The 25,586-nt window shown below is 40.3% G+C and overlaps 1 long non-coding RNA gene across 16 annotated transcripts in view; it reads left to right on the forward strand.

Annotated features, from left to right (window-relative positions):
• Window positions 1-25,173, forward strand: part of LOC116231459 (uncharacterized) — a 142,379-nt gene extending 117,206 nt beyond the window's left edge. For 9 of the 16 annotated variants that reach the window (XR_016469673.1, XR_016469670.1, XR_016469664.1 and 6 more), the window contains 2 exons: window positions 7,347-18,378; window positions 18,888-22,363. This is a non-coding gene — a long non-coding RNA (uncharacterized LOC116231459). Of the gene's footprint in view, window positions 1-3,076; window positions 3,267-7,346; window positions 18,379-18,887; window positions 22,364-24,974 lie in introns of those variants that run through there. The other 7 variants (XR_016469667.1, XR_016469679.1, XR_016469672.1 and 4 more) reach the window with 4 other exon arrangements.
• The last annotated feature ends 413 nt before the right edge of the window (window positions 25,174-25,586 follow it).

The following is a 25,586-nucleotide window of genomic DNA, read 5'->3' on the forward strand; positions in this document are numbered from 1 at the left end:
CAAAAATCTGCTTACTCTCCACCACCTGAAGCCATGGTTCAAGTTCATTAATGAATGTTTAACTAGTGAAAGCTTTAGTCTCAAGTAAAAAGACTTACACTGGAGTAAATCTATTGAGAGTCTCAGTCACCTGAGAAAACAAAAGGTTGTACAGAGGGAACTGAAAGCAGGCAGAGCTGTTGTGTCTGCCACCCGAGCTCCTTGCCTGCAACTCATGAAGAGTGTTTATTGTGCAGATGTGTGCCATATCAGTGTCACTGCCCCAGTCACCCCAGGGCACTCCAGATTCCATGCTGGGTTCCCTTGGCACACATATCTACAGCAGCTGCCTCCCTTGCACTTGACATCAGCTTGCTGTGCTTGAAGTATCCCTTCAGGTCATGATGCTGAGGGCCAGGACAGTCTGGGATGCCTAGTCTTGCAGACTCCAGAGGGTTGCTGCAGCATGCAAGTGAGGGTGCAACAGCTCTGGAAAGGATCAGCAACTTTTGGTGATTTTACCCTTCTCTTTTTTAAGGTTTGTGTTATGTAAACCTGATCTGGTTCTTGGACTGGGCTTTGTGTTGGATGGATAATGAGACCAGTAATCTCATTAACTTGTGCAGTGAGTGCATGTATAAGCCTTCTTTCCATTGACAGTAACAATAACCAGTAACAATAACCAATCAGAGCAGAGACAAGAGACTTGTGGCAAAACAACCTGTGTATCTTTTTTGAATCATATTACAATTTGAGACAATGCTGGAGAGTAACAAAGCTGTTATTATACACAGAGGTCATCTGCTGGTATCCAAGGAAAAACACTAATTGGAAAGTAAAAAGCATCTTAATAATTAGCAGCATTGTCAGCAGTAAGTTCTTTGAGGTTGCCAGGAGTTGTAGACATGAAACATGAAAACCCAGTTCAGGCTCCAAAAGGAGGGCTAAGGGTGGAGACAAAACATGAACCAGATGCAGCTGTGTCAGGAGCTATCACATCTCCAGAAATTGAGGTGTGCATGCAGCCTTCAGCTGTGAGAGTGGGCAGGCTCAGCAGAGCCTTTGCTTCCATGTCCCTTAACAGGTGGAGTTCTCTCATTGTCACCTGATACACCATGGGAAGGTGAAGCCTCATCCCTCTTTGTGCTTAGCATCCCCCACAGAAGTCTCCTGTGGGTGGAGGTGGTATGTTAATGCAGCCTTGCAATGTTAGTTTGGTCCCTGGTGAAGCAGTAATAGTCCTTACACAGGCTGCACTGACTGTGAATTTAGGACAGTTTAGGTTTTTAAATAATGTGGATTGATTGCAGTCTAACACAGTCAATGTAAATACTTTTGCTTTTGCAAGTAAACTTCTTGTTCAGTGTGTAGCCTCCAGAAAGAAAAATACAAGTAACCAGAAATAACCAGCCCAGTGCAGTTACGGCTTGCAAGGACTACACAGAGGTATTTTCTCTGTCTCAATGTATATAGGCTTCCAGACTTCTGCTTCTTCACCATCAAGATTGAACCTTGAGCACAGCAGCTCAAGCCAAATGCAGTCTGAACCTCAGAACATTGTTCTGAGGTGGAATTTAATTTCTAACTTTTAACTGTGATTTAAAACAAACATACTACATAGTTTGCTGGTTTTATGCCAATTTTTCACATAATGCTATCCACAATTACAAATACTGCAGGTCTAAAATGATCATGACAAATAGAACTGTTTACAGAATTTGCTTAGCTGATAAAATACAGAGCTTATTTTTTTGTTAGCACTCCCTTAATTTTATCGTGATTTGTCAGAAACAAAAGTGTGATAGGTGTAAATACAAAATTGTAGGTTAAATCAATGTAAATCTATGAGTTATTTAGATGACTGGTCTAATCCTGGGTTCCAAACTACTAATTTCCTTAGTACTACTCATAAGCTGCCTTAACTCACTAAGGACTAAAATTTAAAGTGAGAGTGTTATGGTGCAAAAGGCAAAACACATTTTTCTACAAACCAGAATTATTAGTGCAACTGCATTTCTGTAATGTGAAATTTAGTTTATTTATGAGACTTAGAATGTATTATTCCGTCTGACATTCTCTCTTGGTGCTTAATTAAGTCAGAACTTAAATATACTGTTTTACTGCACATCTTTTAGAAAGAAAAATAGTTTCCAAGCATTTAAATTCTTCTCACAGTAAAAATTTAGCTTTCCCAAAAAGGAATTTGCAGTGAGGATGGCAGTTTGTGAGAGAACATTGGATTAACAGTATCTTGTGTCTTTGGTTGACATTATTTTGGTGGTTTACATGAAAAAATGCAATTAATAAAGCTTGTAATCAGTGATAGCACATAGGCTAGATGTGACACTGTATAAAATGCACCTATTAAAAAGCCAAGTCTGGTTGACTTAAGCATATACCTTATTTAAGAATCTCTGTGTAGTGAGTGGAAACATTACTCAAAATAATTGTTTGTGTTATGGCCAAGTATATGTAGCGAGATGGGTTGGAAGATACCGATCCTGATTGTTCCTGCAGCTGGACTTGTTATTTCCATGGGGAATTGAGAAAGGTGTGATTTTGAAGAGCTAGGCATCACTTACAAATAAAAGATAGGGTGCGTAGTTTAAGTGTCAGATTTTATGTTCAGTGATATCAAGAAAATCCAGGTGACCTAAGCTGAGGAGACAGTTCTTCCAAGAAAAAAAAAAAAGATCCAGTAATCAACATCCTAAAATAAAAATATTTTGGGGGAAGGGAGTCATTGGTATTTCATTTTTCTATCATCTACGTGAATATAATCTGAGATAGTGCATGGAGATGAATTATGAATGTTTAGGAAATGCTTAAGAAAAGGGTTATATGCAGCTTTTGTTCTTTGCTATCTCTGACAAGAGAAAATGACACCGACACATTATGTTAGCTTTTTTCTTAACAAGAAACAATCCTTAATTTGTCACAGCTTCACCTCCTCTTCCTGCAGAGACTCATCTCCCTGATAAGCCAGCCCTTGCTTTTTTGCCTTCATGCTTGGTGAGGTATGAAAAGTACCTGTAACATTTATTTTTTCGTAAGACACATCTCACTTACTCCTGGTGGACTTGCCCTTCCTACACAGGCTTTGATCCTGGCATCACCCCATTTTCCCCACTGGGATCTGCCGGATGTCGTTTCTGCCCTCAAGAGCTGGAAAGCACAGCTCAGGGTGAGATCCTGCTGCTGCTGCTCCCACAGATGTCTGTGTCACGCCTGGCAGCCGGCTTAGGCTGGGCAGCAAGCCCACCAGGGCCAGTACAGCAAATCAGCTGGTAAGTGAGCAGACAGAAAAATTAGGCTAGGAAAACATCAAGGGCAAATATTTAAGTTGTACAAACAAATAGTGTAATTAATATACTAAACAGTTCTGCTTCCTTGTGGAGTTTATATAAAATAAATAAAAAAAACAGGTGTCTCCTTAAATAATGATTTGCTGAAGAATACAAGTGCAGCAGACAAAGTAGCCAGTGGTTAGCTCTGGTTTAGCTTCTCTTTTTATGGAAGCTTTGAGAGATGCTGAGTGTTTTTATCATTCTGGGTAGTTCCGGGTTTTTTTTAGCATTCAGAGTATTACATAAGCAGAACTCAGAAATAAATGGAATAGAAGAATAAAATATGTCAGTGTAAGTGCTACAGTTTATATAAACAGAAGGTATCATCCGACTTTCAAGAAAAACAAGGTGCTGCTTTGATAGTAAATGATCTTTTTCCTACTATATGCCCCTTTGAAGTATCTGTTTAACATTCAAGACATTTCACAGTAGTCAGGCTAAGAAATGCCTGACGTACATGTATGGAACATGTCTGTGAAGGTGCAGAATCCCTTTGATGTACACCCAGCTCCAGCTCCTTGTCTTTAATTCCAGCCAGATTCTTACACACACATTCAGTAGGTTAAAGCAGCAGTTATTAAGCGTATTCCATTTTTATGTGACATTGTAAACCTTTTATGAAAAGTGTTACATAAGCATTACTTATGTGGAGGAATTTAAGTGAAGTTAGCATGAGTCCACATGAGAGTATGGAAGCCTTTATACAGGTGTGCAGTTTTAAGCTGCAGTGTGTCAGATGTAATTATTTACACTGATGCATGTTTTTACATGCTGTAGCCATTTTTGCCCATACCTAGAATGTTCAAGATTTTAGGAACATCCATAAATTACTACAGAGCTCAGAAACACGTATTCCACAGAGTTCTGGTATAACTGCTACTTTCTGCCAAATTTTTCTGAATGGTTTGATAAAGAGAATGGTTTCAGTGACTATGTGAAAGTATTTAATAGATAGAATATGTTACAGTACCTATAATGTTCTGTGCAGTAATGAAAGTTAAAAAGTCAGACAAAATAATGTGACTGATTTTAATAGAATTAGGGCTCATTACAGTCAGTTGCTTCTAAATTCCATTCAAATTTTAAAATTATACAAACAATTGAGTGTATTAGACTTGATGCTGTGAATATTTCCTATTGTGCTCCTCTGAAGCTGCAGAAGAATCTGTCCTAATTTATAAAATTATGGTAATGTTTTACAATTTGTGAAAGAACTGTTGTTGCCAATCTTAGAAGCAGCTGTGTTTCAGTAATGGATTGAGTCACTATATACATCATGTTTCACAGGGGTTGCAAAATCTGTTTGTAAAATACTTTTCACTTCTTGAAGGATGTAACCTATATGAAAATGCAGTGTGTAATTTTTGTTATATTTACTTCAAAGTAGACCTGGAAATATTGTATGTGGACTTTATTATATGTAGGTCTCAGGAGATGATCTTTCTCTCCTCCAACTAGCTTCTGTCTGAAATCTTCAGAACAGTTACCTGCCATGGTACTGCTGTCTGGCTTGACAGGGCAATGCATCTGCTTCATTTTCTGCTCAGAATCTGTTGGACTCCTTCAGAAAGCTTCCCTTGATATCAGCATCCTCCTTAGTAGAACCTCCACCATTTACTTTACAACCCATTCTCACCAGCACGAGATTGTGACATTTATAATAGTGAATAAACAGCCTACAGGAGCACAGTGGTGACTGGACACCACTTTGGAAGCCAGAAAATAGTCATTATGTGGAAACAAGCTGGAAGCCACTGATCTGACTTGCATGCAGCCCCTCAGCCTTGCAGGGTCCCTTGGGGCTTGCCTTGAGCCACACATTTCCCCACTGCAGTGACTGTGTACTTGCTCACATATGCATCTGGGGCATTTACCTTCTTCCTGGGAGCACAGGGAGGTTTTGCATTTGCAAATCGTTCCTAGTTTTTGGGTGGAAGGTGCTCCAAAAATTGTGAAGTGCTTGTTCTGTGTTGTTCCAGAGTTTGTTAATTATTAAGGCTTTTCATTATGTAACAATTCAACTTTAAAACTGTCATCTTTCCTATTACATCATAGAAATAGCAGAGTTGGCTCTGCACCTTTTTAATAGCGACTGCTGGGGTATTTATTAACATCTGTTCCAATACATTTTTCATTGAATACTGAGAGTTAGAATATGGAAATGTCATATTTTTCTTAGTATTAAGCAGTTGCTAAACTAGAAACATAACTCTTGCCAGATAGTTATTTAGTATGCATGTCTTCTTCATAGAAAATGAGCATGCACTTTTCTTTCATTAAGTATTTTAAAGTTCATCCTTGTTTTGTGACCTAATCAATTGAAGTGAGTTTATGAGCAGCTTGTGAGAGCAGAAGAATAATTAATTTTAAGTCTTGAATAAAGTGCATTCTTTTCCATTTTTGTTTGCTAATGAATATTTCAAACTATTCATACATATAATAACAGATCTTATAGAAAATAGTACGACAGAAAGCTTAGAGCACTTTGTAAATAACTCAGTGTTTGTAAACTAAATTACTACTTTTTATGTGGCAGATTATACATTAAGGCAATATTATGTCAGAACTTCATGTATAGAAAAAATCTTTAACATTATCAAAAGCTTAGCTGTATTTACTAGAAAATAAGTGAATCCTTTTGAAGTGTTTCTTAAAAATGCTCCGTTTCTTCGAAAGGGTGAACATTTTCCTTTCTCCTAATGAGAACTGCAACTACGAGTGAAAGTAAAGCCAAGGTATGCTACAGATAAACAGCAATGTAAATCACTACAACATGCTTAGACTTTCCAAAATGTTGCCACTGTTTGAATCTATGTTTTCACTTCTGCCATTGGAGTCACTGGAGTCACTTCAAGTTTAGGATTTTCATCTGAAATTTCCAGTGATTTGGGTTTTTTGGGGAGCTTGGGCTTTTCACTACTGTGAATGTATTATTTTAATGCCTTTGAACTGTTTTCACTGGACTATCCAGCATAAAAAGCAGCTACACTGAAGGGTTACTTTGTTTTTCTTCATTCATCCTAAAGGAAACGCTTATTCAGAAGTCTCACTTTGAAGTAAAACACACAATACACAGCTTTCTTCCAGTTATGTTATATAATGCTGATTTATGTAAGGATAGGGTTTGTTTTAAAGTGGAAGCCCTTTCTGTGAGGTGTCTGCACAGGCAACAGGTACTCATTCACCTGGTGGTTCCAAAATTCACCAGCTTTCGCACTAAATTTTAGCCAAGGCTTCTGTACAAATTGTGAAGTCCAAACACTGACCACACACATAAAGAAGATGTTTAATTTTAAACATTTTATGTAAAAAAACAGGGACAGAATAGTTCTGTGTTTGTTTGCTTGTTTGTTTTTTTGTTTGTTTGTTTTCCAGAGGATTATTCAGAAAGTAACTGACTTTGCCAAAAAGCTCACACTCAGAAAATGCCAATTTTTAAACCCTTAAATATACAGAGAAAACTGTGGAGCTTTCTGCCTAGCTTTCCAAATGACTTCCTTTGATAGTGGTTAGAAAGTAACTTCTGCTACTAGTAGTTTCTAGTTTAAGTTTCTAGTTAAAGAGGTTTTGAAATTTCTCTTGCTACTCTTTGTGTAGTATCTGAAGAATATCTACTTCAACCTTCAGTGCCGTTGGTGTTTCAGATTGTGAATTCAGAGTTGTACAACGTTTTCTCCAATATGGTTGTCTCAGAGAGGACAGTTGCACCATTGCAGTTTGGTGTCACAAGTACGTCCCATGTTGCAGCAATCAGTAACCTCTTCCTACAGGTGGCTTCAGTCCAGTGTAGTTAAGTGATCTTTGAAGCTAACAGTGTAACATTGCCTGTTAGAGATTAACACATTGCTATCTAATTTGGCTAGGCATTTGTCTTCTCATTCCTTCTCTAGTTTCTTTAAAAGTGTGTTTTTCCCAGAAAGTGAAGAAGCGAATACCTCAAAAAGTCAATCTGAAAAAAAAACAAAACCTACAACCTTTTCTGGTTTTCACTATTGCTTGTCTCTTGTCTGTCTTTTTCAGGGGTGCCCCCTGGGCTGTGTTATGATGGGATAATAACAACGGAAAGAGAAAGCTGGTGCTGTGAATGGCCATCTGAGAAAATGTACAGAGAAGCTGCTGTCTGCTTTTTCACTTGCTGCCACTCACCTTATAATTGTTTCAGTGTGCACTGAAATGAAGTTGAAACATGCGTGTTTTCTCTTTCTGCATCCCCATATTGAGTGTGCTAAGAGCAGTGGAAGATCCCATCAGTTGCCCTGAAACATGACCTACCTACTTTGGGGTGAGATCTGTTTTGTTGTAAAGGATGGCTTTAGTTCTTCTGTGTGTATCATGTATTCTTGTCTTTAATTTGCAGTTAACAAAAAAAAGTTTTGCTTGGAGAAGGCTCCAGGAAGTCCTCATTGTGGCCTTCCAATACTTGAAGGGAGTGTATAATCAGGAGGGGGAACGGCTGTTTACAAGGGTGGATAGTGATAGGACAGCGGGGAATGGTTTTAAACTGAGACAGGGGGGTCTAGGTTCGATATTAGGAGGAATTTTTTCACTCAGAGGGTGGTGACACACTGGAACAGGTTGCCCAAGGAGGTTGTGGATGCTCCATCCCTGGATGCAGTCAAAGCCAGGCTGGATGTGGCTCTGGGCAGTCTGGTCTGGTGGTTGATGACCCTGCACATAGCAGGGGGGTTGAAACTAGGTGATCACTGTGATCCTTTTCAACCCAGGCCATTCTATGATTCTGTGATTCTAAGATAGCTTATTAAGTTGGAATATTTGTTTGAAAACTTTATTTATTTACATTACAAACATGGACTGATATAGTAGTTTTTGTCACTTATTTGGATTTTCCCTGAATGTGATGTGTTGTAGTCCATCAAACCAGGTGGTGGAGAGTGACAGCACCCACAAACTCTAGTGTTGGTGTGAGATTATGGTACAGTAGTGGCAATTTTGCTAGTCATGTTAACTAAAATCTGTGTGGTACAGTAGGGAACATTTAGTTTGGCCATTGATTCAGTGGTGAGGTACTGTCCTTTAGAAGTAGCATGTTGTGTAAGTAAGCCATAACACTTTCTGACAGTCAGCAAATTCTTGGTTCAATCTTATAGATTTACCCATACAGAACTTGGAAAAGTCAGTAAGAGAAACTGAGCTTTTCCCCACTAGGATAACAGAGGAATACCTAGGGGGCAATGCAGAACAAATCCCTCTAATTCAGCATCTGTTCTCTAAGTCACTGTGATGCCTTTCTTGAAGTGAGAAAACTGGTTTGTTAAGATGCAGTCATGTCAGAGCTGGAAGTACAAAAGTGTATTTATTAAAAATGAATTCCATATCCTCTTCCCTCTTGTGTATCTTGTCACTGACATGACTTCACATATTGCAAATCTATTAAGCTTTTAAAACATGAAACTAGAGCTCATTAAGCAAAATGTCAACTGGTGTATAGCGAACTCTCTCAGAATGAAGACTGATAATGTTTGTTTCCAGAGTTTTTTGTCTTCTAGGTCATCACCAAGCCATCCAGCTTTCTGGGAATATAGTTTGTGGTTTCTCTGATTGGAGTCTGACTGTCCTTTGGGGTGAGGTAGTAGGTTGTATAGTTTTAGGGTTATGCCCTGCCTGTCAGATAACTATACAATCTACTGTCTTTCCTGAAGTGGCTGTGATATCATCGCTGGATATGTCTTCAAAATGCAAAGCAAATGTATTTCAACTGTAACGTTCTCTGGCTCTGTCTACATGTTGGTTTTGATTCTTATGAAAGAAAAGAAATGTCCTTTGTGTGTTTAAATTCCTCTGTCGTTTGGATTGGAAAGCAATTTCCTTTTTTTCATCTTCTCAGAGAAACTGAGGTGTCAGAGGGCACAGACATACAACCTAGTCTACAAGGTTTATTTATGCTCAGTTTTCTCCATCTACCAGTGTGCTCGCAAGAGTGGCCATTTGGAAAAAGGTGATCCATTTCTTCATTACTTTGTGACATTTTTATTTATATTCAATGGCAAATGCCACTTCTTCAGCAGTTATGTAAATCCACCTAGGATAATTCGTTTGAGAAACTGACGAGTGATGACTTGGCTAGTAATACAAAGAGGATATCTCATTTTCTGCTCTCATACCAGTAAATGCTTGACCCCTATGTGAAGGGATTTTTTAAAATCAATTTTTGAATTGTGATTTAACCTATGTTTTATTGTATCGTGCAAATTTGGGAAGGAGAGTGCTTTCCACTGCAGTTCTTTGGTCTATAAAGTCACTCCACCAATTCTGATGGACTTCCAGGAAGAAATCTGAGGAAGGGCAGACAGGACATAATTACGCTCGTTTTGAAACTAAGAAATGTGGGCTAGAAAGTGTTTAGGGAATCTTACTTATGGTAAGTGAAATGTTAGTTTGCTTCAGAAGATCCGCCTGATGCTCTAACAGGATGAGGTAGTAGGTTGTGTGGTTTCAGGGTAGTGATTTTGCCCCAATCAGGAGATAACTATACAACCTACTGCCTTCCCTGATAGGCAGCATAACATCAGTGTCTTAATGCACAGGAAACCAAAGGCTAAAATAGACTTCTGTGACCAGCAAAGTAAGTGTGCGTACAATTGTTGTTATCCTATCCCTAATACATCTAACTTCAGTGTCTGGCATTATTTTTAATAACTGCCTACAAAGTAATTATCTCTTCTAAAGTCTCTATGGGGAAAAATAGAATTAAAAAAGTTCTGCTATTCAAGAGTTTGTCTGTTCTTGATTTCTTTTGTTTCTGGTTCATTTCAGAGGATTGAAGTTTTCAGGGAAATGATTCCAAAAATGCTGTGGACTTGCATTCAAGTTGTTCATATTTCCTGGACATTTTAGTTTGAATGCAACAAATTTTACTAGCAGTGTACTGTTTTTTTTCAGCCCTCTGTCCCTCTCAGGAATCTTGCAGTGTTTTACAAGTAATTGTCACACAGCACTCTTCAGCAGATCAATTTTATATTACAGATAAAAAGTTGTGACGATGAAAATCAAGGACCAAATTGAAAAGACAAAAACAGACATTGATTTTCTATCCTCAGTTGCTTGTAAGCGGTCTCATTTCATGGCATTTAAATAGTCCTGAAAGTGAATTTGCTGATTATTTAAGAGGCACAAATTGTACCTGGAAAATCATGGCCAGGGAATGTTAGTTGGGTCCATTAAAGATATTTTGAAATACACACTATGGTCTTAATGCAAGAAAAAAGAAAAAGGAAAAAAAAAGCCAAAACAAAAAAACCCACCCCAACTGTGGAAATCGTTTTTCCACATGCAAAACTTTTCAGGAAATGGGAATCATGTAAAACTGAACGTTAACTTAAGATCAGAGGTTTCAACCTGGTTACATAGAATCATTTGTGTATATTTTAATTATACAGCATCTGATTTCTGTAAATTGGAATGTAAATTTGTCATATCTGTAGCTAAGCAAGCCCAGACGTCCATGGTTAGAGCAAATAAACTGATACTATGTTCAGCAGCAGAACTGGGTATTTCATTGCTTCTGTCGTCCAAAAATATCACACATATCTGGACTCTGAGGGTTTTTGAGGTCAATGAACGCTTCAAAACAAGACCATTTGTTAATGCCGTTGATAAATAGTTAGGAATGTTATTTGACTTATGTTCATAGAGATAAAGGCAGTTGGTAGAAGAGGAAAAATTACTCTGTGTCTGAAAAACTCAGGAGATTAGGCAATACTGTGGCTGGTTTTGATCTTCTCTTTTCTTCTCGCTGTTTAAAGAGCATCTCTTAATTTAAAACTGCTGTAAGGATACTTGCCATGTTCAAGGGCTCTGGGACATGCATTGCAGATCCTGAACTCTTTCTTCTGCTGAGAATGCAGGCTCTCAGCTGCAGCAGAAACATCTTAGATGAGTGTGAGTAGAGATTGCACCATGTATAGCTTATAACATGCTGCTACTCTCCCAGATGCAAAACTACCTGGAAATTTCTTATTTAGTTTTACATTCAGTAAATACATAGCAAATGTTCCATACTGGTGAAAGGGGTAAAAAGAGGGAAAATGTTCTCCATGTTAGATCTCATCCCTGAAGTCACTTTAAAATCTTCTGGCTCTGTCTGGATCAGCACTGTGTTCTTGGTAATGAGCTGTGAGTTTTCAGATTCTAGTCATCCTGGCAATCGTGTTAAAACAAAGGGCCAAAAAAATCCATGGTTGTTGCTTCACTAGGATCTACACTTGCCTGTATTGAGCAGTGTGTGAGCCTGCAGTTAATCAGGTCTGTCCCTAGCAGTAGGTGTCATTACAGCTAATGGGAACTGCAACAGAAACTTGAAAGCACAACTCCATGGTGCCAGATGTTTTTCAGAATTGTGTACAGAAATGCTTGTATCAAAACATAAGTAGTAGCTTCAGCTGGAATTCTTATTAAAAACAAGGGTGTTTTTTTAAACTCAAGACAGCATTAGTTCTTTCTGAGGTCACGCATTGTTCTGTGGCACTCATTAGGTGAGAGGAAAGCACACAATCATAAGCTAAATAATATGTGATTTTATAACCTATGTCTGCTTGTTTGTTGTTTTGGGGTTTTTTTAGTGTAACAGCACTAACTGATGAGCAGAAGCTGAGTATTTCCTGCTGGAAAAAAGCCTATACATTTGGTTATAGCAGACCAGGTGAAAATCAGTGCTCACAGGACTTTGTGGGAGGCTGGGATTTTCATAGAATCGTAGAATGAATCATAGAATGGCCTGGTTTGAAAAGGATCACAATGATCATCTAGTTTCAACCCCCCTGCTATGTGCAGGGTCACCAACCACCAGACCAGGCTGCCCAGAGCCACATCCAGCCTGGCTTTGACTGCATCCAGGGATGGGGCATCCAAATGTCCTTGGGCAGGTGGTATTGGTTCTCCTTTCCTGCCTTGGAGAGGGTACTTTCTTTTTGAGACAAGATCAGTCACACAGACAGTGAACCCATCAATCAAATTTCTGCCTTGAAGGCTGCTGCTCACAGGTTTTAGATCACTGCCTCATGGATTTGTGGAACATCACACATCTTCTATGAACCCATTCAATGGTGCTGTGTTTTGGGGTTTTACTTCAACATGCAAATCTCCCTGTTTTCCTAAAACAAATGCCCAGCATGAAAATTTTGTCTCAATTTGATAAAAGACTAAAACAAATGAAAACATTTTCAGACCAGCTGGATAACTCTGGCAAAAGTGTGTGCTGCCAGCTGTAAAAACTTGCACTGTAGCTGTGCATGAGTGCTGCAAGGTGCGCGCTGTGAGGCTGCACCTTTGGAGCTGCCCTGAGAGGGCAAAAGCCTTGAACACAGAAAAAGCTCCTGAGATCTTCCCTGAAAGGGCAAATTACGAAGGAGGTTTATATAGGGAGTGGATCCAGAAATGCAGTAAGACCATAGCTGGTATGCCAGCCAGTGTTGTTATAGATTCAGCATGACATACCAAATTGCTATATAGGAGTCACAGAGAGCTGGTGAAAAATGCCTGCCTTCCTTGTGCTTGCAGAGCTTCCCCATCTGCTCCTAGGACTGTGCTCCAAACAAGAGACAAGTATTAAATGAGAACTAAATTTCTAGAAGGAGTCATCTGTGATAATACACACCGTTCTGAGAACTGGAGGTCTGAATCTTAATTACCATGAGTGTAATTGTGCACAGCAGTTACCTTAGAGATGTCACAGCAAAAAGCTGTTTGTGCTTGGGGGTTTTCTGTAACTAATGCCATATAGTTCTCAGAATATGAATACATGCTAGTTATTGGAATAATGGTTGCCAAGATGACTAAAGGAATCATTTCTGTTGTGGAATACATAAGCAAATTGAAGGTGGGAAGATGTGGGAGGGACAAAAGCCAAGTACCATCAAATGACCTTCCGGGCAGGAATATACCATCTCTTCCTCTCAGCAAGCAGATGGATGCAGAAGTCAGCCTGGCATGAGCAGGATGGTAGTTCCAAAGGCTGCCTCAGGCAGCTCCCAGAATGTGCTGCACTGCTGCATGGTGAGCAGAGGCATCAGTGCCCTGCAAATGATGTGCAAGGCATGTTTAGATCCCCACATCTCTCTCAGTTGCTCTATACGTTGGTCTGAGTTAATAGGTGAGTTAATGTACTTCATAGAAACGGGAGAGCTGAAGCTCCTCCCATTGTATAGTTGGGGCATACAAAAAACAGATGGTCCAAACTATGCCATGCTTGCTGCTGATGCTTGATGTTTTTGAAGCAAAAAGACTGGTACCAACTCTACAGAAATTTACTAGGAAAAAAATTCAAGCATTTCTCTCTCGTGATTCAGTGCCTTCACAAGGATGTTAACTGCACCGTGGAAATCCTGTTGATGCTATTGATAGAGGTGGGGGTAGGCTACACTAAAAAGGCTACACTAAAAAGGCCGTTTAGCTATTGCACAAGTCAGCTCCTGGAGCGTGCCTGCTTTAAACCTTCTCAACACCCTCAGCCAGGCCCTTGTTCAGCTGTGCTGCCACCAAGGTGGGCACAGTTCTGTCTGTCAGAGAGGAGCTGTGTTGCACAGCCTCCAGTCATGGCCACCAGCTCCTGGTTGGGCTCAAACACGCTGTCCTTTGCAGTGCTTGAGCCCACGGGTGGGCCCAGGTCTGTAGCTGTGCTGACATGGCTCTGATGAACATGGCTCTAAGTGATCTAAGGAGGTACCCAGCTAACAGTGTTCATTAGTAACACTATGAGGGATAGGAGATGTGAAGATACCTACAGGGATCTAGGACTCAGTGACTTAAATGTCCAGATCATAGAAGAAAAACCAGCGCCAGCACTGCTAAAAAGGCAAGACAAAGGCATCAAAAAAACTAGGCCTAACGTCCCTCTGATTTTCAAGCAGATCTGTGTTCCTAAGTCACTTTGGCATTTTTAGTTGTCTAACATTTAACAATTATGATTGCCAGTTGTGCTCAGCGTTTGATCACAGGGAGGCTTTTGTCTGGTTGTGGAACGCTGCTCAAGCATTGTCTCCAGCGCAAATCAATGCCAGATGAGTCACCATGTTAAGAGACAACCAAGTTGTAACCATGTTGCCTGATATGGCTTATTTTTGTATTCCAGCCAGGGCCTGGCTACTAGAGATTTTCCCTGTCCAGCTTGCATATTCAAATGTAAACAATTGTATTTCCACTCTTGAGGAGCCCAAGTGAGATTTCCCAATGCAGACAAAGGCATTAGCCTGTTAAAAAGGTCTCTCAATCAACTGAAAGTGTGCAGCAGTTTGCATTTTAGTGCATGTTTTTAATTAACGCTTGGAAGAGAAAAATACTTGATGCACTTAAAAGTGACACAAATAAAAGCACCTTTCATATATTCTCCTTGTAAACATCTAAACTGAAAATAAAATAATTTCTGATCTCATGGAAGGCAGTTGGCATTTACATAGGTCGTTCCAAAAGTAAGGCCTCCTATTTATTTCCATGGAAACAATAGAACTCCTTGATGAGAGCAAATTCTCAGCTGCAGAACGCTGTCTTTCAGTATAATCACAACAATTAGCTATGCATTTTCACCAGCAATGAACAACAGCCTTCATTCCATGTTCATAATGGAATGAAGGAATGCACCAATGGAGGTGACCCACTATTTCACAGCTGCTGTGGTGATGTTGTTGCTAGGAAAATGTTGCCCATGCAGTCCATCTTTCATCAGCCCAAACAGATGGAATTCAGAAGGCACCAAATCTGGACTATGCTGTGAGTATGGTAGGACAGCTTAACCATGACTGGCAGTGTGTAGCACGCTCTTCAAACTGAGGTTATCGTGTTAATAGTGTTGCAAGATAGAGATTGTCTTCTCTGGCCTGACTTTGGAAATTCAGGCCTTCAGCTTAGTGAGCATCACAGTAGGAGGCAGTGTTCATGGTTTATCCGGGTTCCAGGAAATCCAAAAGGATCAGCACTTTTCTATCCTGAAGGGCAGTGCACATCAGTTTGCCTGCTGAGGGCTGCATCTTGAAGGTTTTCTTTGATGGGGGCTTTACATGTCACCACTCCATGGACTGCTGTTTTGACTACTGTTGGCACTATGTCATGTCACCGGTAATGATGCAATCCAGGCAACTGTCACCTTTGGCTGAGTGTTGGTTCAGTAGGTCCTGAAAAACTTGCATACCATGTTATTTCTGTTCCTGTGTGAGTATTTGTGGGACTCATGTAGCTCAAACTGCAATGTTCCAACATTGCCACCGTTGTTTCCTACACATTAAAGCTGATATTCAGCTCCAAACACAGTTCCCTGGTAATAATCTGCCAATGGACGTGGATGAGCTGATGGAAACACTCTTCATTTCATGGTATGACAGCTATGCATAGCCATTCAGAATGTGCCTTTCTCTCATGTCACTGTCACTACTGAAATTCACCACCCACTGCCTCACTGTGCTCGTATTCACCATTTGGTCTCCAGAAACATTCAGCAAGTGGCAATGAATGTCAGCGGGTGCCATTTTTCTACATGGAGGAATACAATGACACACCTTTGCTTCATACGCTCTTCCATGTCAGATGCCATTATGTCAGATTGCCCCTCTGCTGCCAGCTGTCACATGGTAACAAAATGTAATGGAATACTGGCAGAAGGGTTCAACCTGTACTGCCATACCACCAACATCCACCACTGATTTCATGGGCCAACTTAATAAAAGGGGAGGCATTACTGTTGGAACAGCTCTCATAGCTTCTGTGAAAAGTGGCAGCTTAATCTTTTTTGTGTCACACAGCTGGACAGGTTTTTCAACCATCTCAGTTTTGCTGATGAAAACATCTCACTTCTTGTGGGACTGTGAAGAACAAACCCTGGCTTGCTGCACCCCATGGCCTGGGAGCTCCAGCCCATCTCAGCCATCACATCCTCTTCTGAGCAGGTGACTCCCAAGTGACCGCTCCACACTTATCTGTCTCTAACCTGAACTTGGTACCATGTCTTCTACATCTGCTAAAAAGCTGCCCTATGAGCTTGACGGATGGGGTTCCAGCAATCACTACTTGAAAATCAGGTTGGAATCCCATAGGTCCTATTTTTATTTAATCTTGGCTTGCTGTTGCATCACAATAACTTCCACTGTGACTAGATATGCAAGACATAGAGTTAGACTATGATAATTTCTTTCTCTCCCTAAGTTACAACATATCCAAAACCTGTGGTTATATTTTCTTTTCCTTTTTTTTTTTTTTTTACCATTTACCACAAGTAAAATACAGTGATTAATGGCCCAGAGTTTAGTGATTTAACTTTTGTTTCTTCATCAAACCTCACTGATATTTTGAAGTTCAAATGGACAAATTAGTTTTCGCTTCATTCCTCTTTGCAATTCATTAGCTTTTTCAAAGCATAAGAAATTTTCAGGTCTTCCATTGTAGCAAAATGAGAACTTTAAAATTCATTAATCCTTAGACGTTCAGTGTGTTGTACCAAGTGACAGAAAAGGAAATAAGAAAAGTAATTGTTCCCAAGGTTTATTAAAATTTGTGCAGAAAGAGAATATCGTTCAGAAGTGTTCCACACTTGAAAGAAGATTTTCCATATTAAAGCAAAGAGAAGGAGAATGTGTTATCCAGTGTATGGTGCTGTGTCTGTCGCTTAAGCTGTTCCTGTTCAGCTGCACACTACGCTTTCTGTCACCAAAAATAATAATTAAAAAAAAAATCAGAATGTGTTGGTCGTTACTGCAGTCTCTGTGCAATCTACCTTCACTCACCTCATGAGGTCTCTCCTCTGGTCCTAATGAATTTGTGAGGGATCAGCAGAGGGAGAGGACCCTCAGAAAGGAGGAGAAGGCTGGCAGAGTGTTGTGCTGTTACTGATGCAGGAGAAGCAGCACAGGGAGCTGAAGTACAGTTTGATTCCTGTTCCTAATTACAACTGACAGTGTGCAGACCCAGAAGCAAATTTCTCTTCAGCAAACACTATTGAGCTGCTGGTGACAATCCTAAGCTGTGGCCATCCTGATCTTGCTTGGTTCTGAGTGGGCCTTGTCCAAGCTTCACAGTGCTAAGCATGGCCTCGTAGTGCTGGTAAGAAAAATAGAAGGAACCATGAGTGATAAGGAATGCTCTCTAATCCCTTTAGGTCTTTGTTGGAAATTACATGACCTCTTCTTACACCTACAACCTTTCCAGACATCTACCCATGCACATCCCTCAAACATACCCATCCTTATTCCCCTGCCTCCAGCAGGACACCTCTCATTCACTTCCTTCCTTAAACTCCAGTTAGCTGTGATTCTATTTTATCTTCTTGCTGAGGAGCCCCAAGCTTTGCAGCAGGAAGACAGGCTGCAGTAGTTGGGCATGCTCCAGAGACAGGGCTGTCACTGCAGCAGGGCTTAAGGCAGGTGGAGGATGGAGACTGCTCTCACCTCAGCCTCCAGTTCTTCTTCTCCCAGCTGAAGCTCCACCATGCTGATTTACAACTGCTCCTGAATGCCTTGGATGGAATTACAGCCCCTTGTACTACACAGTGCCTTCTCTGTTATTCTTGCTGCACACCATAGATTTATGGTGGCTCTTAAACCAGACAGTGCATGAAGAAATACAATCTTAATAAAACATAGAAGGGACTAAGGGAGGTCAAAGTGTGGGAGCTGAACACCTTGTGGTGATCCAGGATTTCCCTTTATTTACAGCTCACACCTTTTCAATCTCAAGTGGATTTTGGCTGTCTGACAGCTCTAACCAATGGCTGGGGAGGAATCTGCAGTCAGCTGGGCTGAGAGGCTTTGCCATTAACAGGTGACTTTTATTATAATTTAGTACATGTAGGAAATCCCAAAATATCATTTTTGAATTAATTTTACATGCAGAGTACCAGAAAGATGCATATCATCGGGGCACATAGGTACCCCACAGTATGAGTGCCATCTTGTGCTGCATCACCTACTTGTGTTTTTCTAGGTTAACCATATCCTGCAGTTTCTCTGCTTTTGATGCTGAAGGAAAATAATTTATGATAGGCTTTCATAGAAAAATGAAGCAAAAGCTGTGCCTGATTTCCTCAATATGATGGTGTGACAAGAAAAATAATGCTGTAAGTAATTGTTTTATAATACTTTTAATATGTATTCATCAATTATCTCAAAACTGTAGCACATAGAAAAAGCCCAGGTGCTGTCCCTACTGTGAATGTGTGACCCAGAAGCCACACAGGAGTACATGCACATGAGGGCAGAGCTGCATGGAGTCACCTGCAGGACCACAGCCTGCACTGAACACTGTGTAAACATGCAATGCATGGCCAGAGGGTAGAAAGCTGTAATGACAGCCAACAAATAACCCCTGAGCCAACACATACTGCTGAGTCCCTGGCCTTGAAACTGAAGCTGGGAATAGGAACTTTTTCTCTCCCATGCAATTGCCACAATCCCCTCCTGCTTCCAGCTATAGCATTGTTCTCTTCATTAATTAGAAAAGCTCTGGTGTGCTCCCTCTCATTCAAAGATCTATTATTTTTCTATCTGAGAAAGAAAATTTATCTCCCTTCTGCTTACAGCATAGGGCTATAGCAAGGATCTCATGACACTTTATTTATTTATTTAGGAAAGGCATCCCACAGTCCAAATGTGCACCTGCTCCTGCTAGCTTCCAGAGCGATGCTGTCTCCAATTCTCTGATGTATTGCATTGCAAGCTCTTCCTAAAGCAAGGGAAGTCAGAGCAGGTCAGGCCTTGGATGCTCCTTGGATATTTCGCTGGCCGATCATCCACATCCTAAATACCTTATCTTTGGAGGTCTGGACTCTCATGGGGCATAAGACAGGAATCTGAACTGATGGTCAACAAGAAACTGTCCCACCATGTGCAGTGTCTCAAAGTGTTGCCCCAGAAAATTGTGGCTAAGGTCCCCTCCTGAGATACACGGTATCCTCCAGAATGGTATTGAAGGAATTAGGGCGAGTGATGTAACATCTCAGGCAGAGGAGATGTATGTCCTCCTGGAATCCACTTGTTCTCCACCTCTCTGTTTTCCAACCGATTACTTAATTCCTCATGCTTGTGTCCTCACAGTATGTGCTGCAAATAGTGACATCAAAACCAATATATTTTGCAAATGCTAACATTGCAGCAGGCATTGCAGAATAATGGCTATATCAATCCTTACTTATAGTGGACTTTGAATATACTTTGTCATTAGTAACAGAACATCTGCCAAAACCTCTCATTATCTGAACATGCTACCTCCTATTTTTTTCAATATTATGATAATATCTCATCAGAAGATCCTATGTATTTGCTAAGTGGAGTTTCACTCTGTTTAGTCTTTGATTATTGATGATGTGGAGAAGGTGAGCAGAGAACTGTGTCCTGCCTCATGCAGTAAGAAACCCAGGGAATGGCAGGTTCAAAATGCTCAAAAAGAGATTTTTTCTTCACAAGCTGTTATGGTGAAAGTGGTGGAGATACTCCTTTCTGTTGAGTACACCATGGTCCCCCTGGCAAGGTCAAGAGCAGCAGCTTAAAGAGCAGTGTGAGAGAGATGTGTGTGAATGGCTACAGCAGGCGTAGCATTCTTGTCACAGCTCAGGATGGCTCCTCCAAGGGTTAGAGGCTTATTTTGAGAAGAGACATTTTCATTTTAGTTTAAAAGTTGTCAAAGGCTTTGTGTTTGTTTAGGTGCTCTTCCTTTTGATATGGTTGTTTTGCAGTAGTGACTTGGCTGGAAAAGAGGGTTTTTGGAGATGAACATGATGAAGATAAATCTCAAAGCTACTGCAATTTGGGAGGCATCCCTCCTTTGTTTAGGAAATAGACTTGCAACTAAAAGCCATCTCGAGTTGACAGCAGACTTTGCAAGGGGTGAAAGTCCCTTGTACATTATGCTTCCGTACCTGTAAAAAATCAGGCATTTGATTTATACAAGAGTCATGAAGATGTTCCTCTGGTTCTGTTCTTCCTGTCAGGAGCTTCTTGTTTGTGCACTTGGTTTGTGCACTCAATTACAACCATTCCAGTGGACACATAATTCAAATTCTATAATAGAATGAATGTACAAAGTCATAGCTTAAACTGTATTGCAGCAGCACTTCTTGCTGCTGTTATGCACATTTAAATAATAAAAGGTCAAAATACTGCACCAGCATAGAAGAGGCACTTGATGTCTTTATCTGTAGAACAGGGATAATATTCTTTGCTTATATTCCAAGACTTGCTGTAAATTTAAGGACAGAAAAACTGGAGATTTTCTTTAGTATTGCTAAGATAGACTGTGATGACTGTGAGATAGTGGTTAATTATCAAACAGCAACTGGAGGGGCTGAACCTTTTATTCCTTCTGTTGCTGTACACCCAACAGTTGGAGGTGAATGCAGCCTTTTGTTTCCTACACAACAAAAGGTTCAAATATAAACCATGCTACTGGTAAAATAAGAACAAGTATTATGGGTCAGTTCTAACTTTGAAAATGCTCATTTTTCTTTTGCTGGTAAATCTAGATTCTCATCGTGGGGGAAAAACCCAAACTCTTAATACAGCTTTAGTTTTCTACTTTATAGCTACAAGCAGAAAACAGCCATGAATCAATAACGGGGGCCTGTAAACACTCTTCTGGCTCTATAGCTTACTTAATGTCAACCAAGAGCTGCAGTAAACCACAATTCCCCAGCTGCAATAAATGCTACAGGCTCCAGAGCAGAGCACAAAGTTTAATTAAAAGTAAACTGATACATATAAATCCGCTGACGCAATCTCTCACTCTTGCATCTGAAATATATATATAGGCCTCTTCCTGGAGACATGGGATGATTTAGACTTCAATTTCACTTAAGAAGCCTCTCAAATAATACTATCCAGTGAGTCTCTGAGCACACTGAATAAAGACATCCTGTTAACTAAATGCATTGATCTCCCTTCGCTTTATATGCCGAGTGTATCAGCTGTTGAGTTATTGGGCTAATTTGAGAGACTTGGCAACATTTTCCCATGCTCTAAATAGCCAGACATCTCTGAACTTTCAGGAGTAACTACATTTGGCAGTTAATGGATATGGCAGCACTGCTGTAATATATTATCTTTTGGCTATAAGTAAGCTCAGCAGTTTTTGAGGATGTTGATGATGCTTTAGCATCAGACAGACTCCGCTCATGTTAGCTTTGTTTGACAAGATGTTCTGTAGATGTTTAATGACACACAGCCCTTTGTTGATTTGTGTCCTGAATCTGTCCTGGCTCTGCACACATTGCCTTTCTCCCCTCCCTGTGCACCATCCTGCCTTATGGAATCACAGTAAAGTCTGGCTCAGGCAGCCCCTCTGGAGATCACCTGGTCCAAACCACAGTTGGAAACAGAGATGTAGGGTAGGTTATCCTGGATACTGTCAAGCAAAGTCTAGAATATTTCCAGTGAGAAAAGTACACACCTTTTTTATCTCAGGATGCAATGGAGTCCTGTTCATGCCTCATGCTATAGTCCTGACACTGACAGTCTCTGTGGACCAGCAGTATATTGATGCTAATTTTTCTGAAACTAGAAAAGGCAGAGGATGACAACTGTTACGGGGCCGGGGAATAATACTGAAGGCTTAGATGGCTTTTCTTTCTCAGCACTTTTTCCTCAGAAAATAAAAACATCTAAAAATAAAAATCTGTTTTTTTAAAAAATACGTATCTAAAGACACTAATGAGTCCTGTCATAGTGTATTAAAGCAGTATTCTAAAGGCAAAGCAGCTTCTCACACAAAATGACATACACATTTCTTATTAGCTCCAAGAAAATTAGGGCTCACTCATGCTGAGGACCAAATAACATTGCTTTGTATCTCTGAACAAAAATTAATCTCTTCCTCTCATTTTTGTCTATAGTGCTTTTTGTTGATTTGTATCCATACAGAGTTTTTGCTGGTATGCCATCCATTCATGCATTTCTAAACAAAAGTGAGATATGGAGGCTTCGTGTCCAAAACTTTTCTTGCATTCTTGCATCTGTGGCCAACATGCACCTGTCTGGATCAGTAGAGATAGATCTCTATTCATAAATGCTGTAAGAAACCTCCCGAAGCTTATTGAATTAGGGGTATCCCAGTCAGCTGTTGTTAGACTTTAAGAGATATTTTGCAGTTAGAGGAGGCTTTAAATAATAATAATAATAATAATAATAATAATAATAATAATAATAATAATAATAATAATAATGCAATAGTTTCTTTTTATTAACTGAAGCTCTGTTTACATCAGTAACGATACACAAATCAAAGCAACAAAATGGCCTGCAGTTAAAGAATTTAGCTTCAAGAAAAAAAAAGCCAACAACAAAACAAAACAAATCAAAACAGCAACAACAAACATTGAACAGCAATTATTCATCAAAATATAGGCCTTAAACCAAATTTTGACTTTTTCACTGTATTCATGGCAGTTGTCTTGTTATGAGTAGGGTGACGTGGAAGGTAAAGCCAAAGGAAATGAGTTCAAACTGCATCATAAAGAAATTCAAATATTGAAGGAACAATAATATGCTTAAAACACACACACAGAAAAGAGAAAGAAAGAAAGAAATCTGCAGGGACAAATTTCTACTTGTTTCTTCTTACATTTTTTGCTTTTGGTATTGATCGACAGTAAATGTAGTAAAGGTGCAATGGTCTTTTACTTGTTCATTTTAAGTCTGTTGTAACTAACTACAGCAGTTCCTGAAGAGCAAAATGAAGCCTGTATATACATACACTAATGGATCGGAATTATAAATTCCTACCCTGAAATGTATCCAGCCTGGTGCTAAAACCAAACGTTTAGTAGGCTAAAAGTAATACAAGCCAAGGTGCATTTGACAGCCAATAAGATGATGTTTGTCCATTTTCTCCTAAAGGAGAGGAAAATCATGAACATGGAAAATAGAAGGAAGGAAGGATGTAGAGAGTGACTCAACTAGTCATGAAAATGTGAGGTTGCATATTTGCAACGTGATCAAGTTGGAAAAATAATCTTTTGAACCAGAAGGACAGCAATATGAACTTAGTAATGAAAGAAGTCAGCTAAGTCAGGAGGTAGAAATCTGATGCTGGAGGGAGTCTGAAGATGAGTCTGATCAATCCAGTCTGAGTTTCTCAAAATGTAAATTCTTCCTGGCCAACAGGACACACTCCAGTGAACTGTATGTATTGGCTTAAAATAATTCCATGTGAAACGGCCTTGAGACTGAAAATTTGCCTAGAACAGCATTTGAACTCTCAAATGTGTGAGGTTCAGCAAGCCAAGTGAGAGCCAGAAGGATCCCCTGCAGTTCAATATTCAACAGATGTTAAAGCTTTTGCATTCCCGATGTGCAAGAAGGAGTCATGGAAAAAAGAGTCAGGGGAGAAGAAATTTTAGAAGCACAGTTACTGACTTGCAGGTGTAAATGTCCACTGAATATTGAAGTAAATAGGGAAGAAAAGGCAAAGAGAGGAATAAAAAAGAAACACAGAACCTGAAAATGATGGTGTTTCAGTACTGTTAAAGTAAATGTCAGTATGTTTATGAAGACGATGAAAAAAAAGTAATACTGGTTTAATATAACACATCATATTGAAATAAGGAGAATCTGAAAACAGGCTGGAGGAAGGTCTGACAGGGTCATCAGGGAGCTGTGAAGGATTACACGTGCAGAGACATCAGATATATAAACTGGGGGCTTCACCTTCCAAACTCTGGGAAACTGTCTTCAAGAGTTGTTTTGCTAGTCCTAGAGCTGAGATTCTGAGATGTACACGCAAGGCTCCCTAGCAAAGACAGAAAGTGAGACATCTGAAATTCTATGAAATTTTAATGAAGAAAATCAGTAGGAGCAATAGAGATGAGAAAGAAAAGCATTGATGCTCTAATGCTCATGACTTACAAACCCCCAAAATGAATATCTCACCGTCTTTTTTCTTTGCTTCATATAATTTTACATATTTTTCAAGTACAATAGTGCCTTCCTACAAAATTTCTCAACTCTTTTGCAAGTGTTACTGACTAAACATAAAGCTGCTCTTTGAAAGAATTCCTTTCCCTTTTGGCACTTTTGAATACTTCTGTTTCAACTTGGTGCTCTTTCCCCCCAAGATCTGGGTTGCAGAGCTGCTTACTTCAGTCCCCAGCGGAAGCTATTTGTATTGGCTTTGATGTAAGCAGTAAGCTTCTTGGTTTAATTTGAATGTTCCAAGGGAAGAGTTTATTCACAAATGTATTACACAGCATGAAATCTTCATGGAAAAAAAAAAAAAAAATGAATAGTGGATTTGATTGGAAAAATTATTACAGAAGCGATGTTCTCCTAGTCTAAAAAAGCAATGTGTTTTCATGGAGAGCAGAGAGTGGGCAAGATGGAAAGAGAGTCTTCAGCTGCAGAACAACAAGCAGTGTGTGCCCAATAGGTGAAGTACACGTGCAGACTAGAATGAGAAATGCTGCAGGAAAAAAATCCTGATTTCCAAGCAACAAGTTCTGAATGCAGCCTGCTGAGCTTGCCTCTTAGCTGTTGTGATCTTTAGCACTGCCCTGTGCAAGATTACTTGTGTGACCTGGTGTAGGGATCCTGCTTTGGCAGGGGGTTGGACTCGATGATCTCTGGAGGTCCCTTCCAACCCCTACGATTCTATGATTCTGAGTACCTTGTGAGCATCGCAGTTGACTTTTATTATGTCTTTTTTAACCCTCTGTGGTCATTCGTGCAGCACCGGCAGCGCGGATCACGTTTAAGAGCAGCAAGGCAGCGCTGTGCTTGAGGCTGGGCGGCTCCCAGAAGCATCCCCGTGATTGTAAGCCCCGCTCCATCGTCAGCCGCCCCTTCTTCGCATAGGAATTGCCGCCAGCAGTGCAAGTGCCGAAAAAGAAAATGAAAAAAAGAAAAAAAAAGGAAAAAAAAAAAAAGCTATTTTGTTCTGATCGGTTATCGTTCTGCGACCGTAAAAAAAAAAAAAAAAAAAAAAAAAAAAAAAAGCTCAACAATACCCTAAGCGGCCCGGGATGTGCAGTGGACGAGGTGCCGGGCAACACCCACGGGCCCGGCCGGGTGCCCCGTGCTGAGTGCCTGCACGGCCCTGGCCGGACCGCTGGGCGGCGGCCGCGGCTGAGCGCTGAGCTCCGCGGGGCGCGGCGGGCTTCGTCGACGGCGGTGCTGACGGGACGCAGCAGGGGAACGGAGCTCAGCGGCCGGGAATCGGCAGGGAGGCGGACGGAAAGAAAAGTTCCGGTGTGCGGCGGTTGTGTGTTGTCTTGATCAAATAAAATAGGTGATCGCAGACAGGAAGCGGAGTGTTGTTAAATTTGCCTCAGTAGACGCTGCA

Source organism: Phasianus colchicus, chromosome 1 (genome assembly GCF_987193195.1).
Source record: "Phasianus colchicus chromosome 1, bPhaCol1.hap1.1, whole genome shotgun sequence".
NCBI lineage: Eukaryota > Metazoa > Chordata > Aves > Galliformes > Phasianidae > Phasianus > Phasianus colchicus.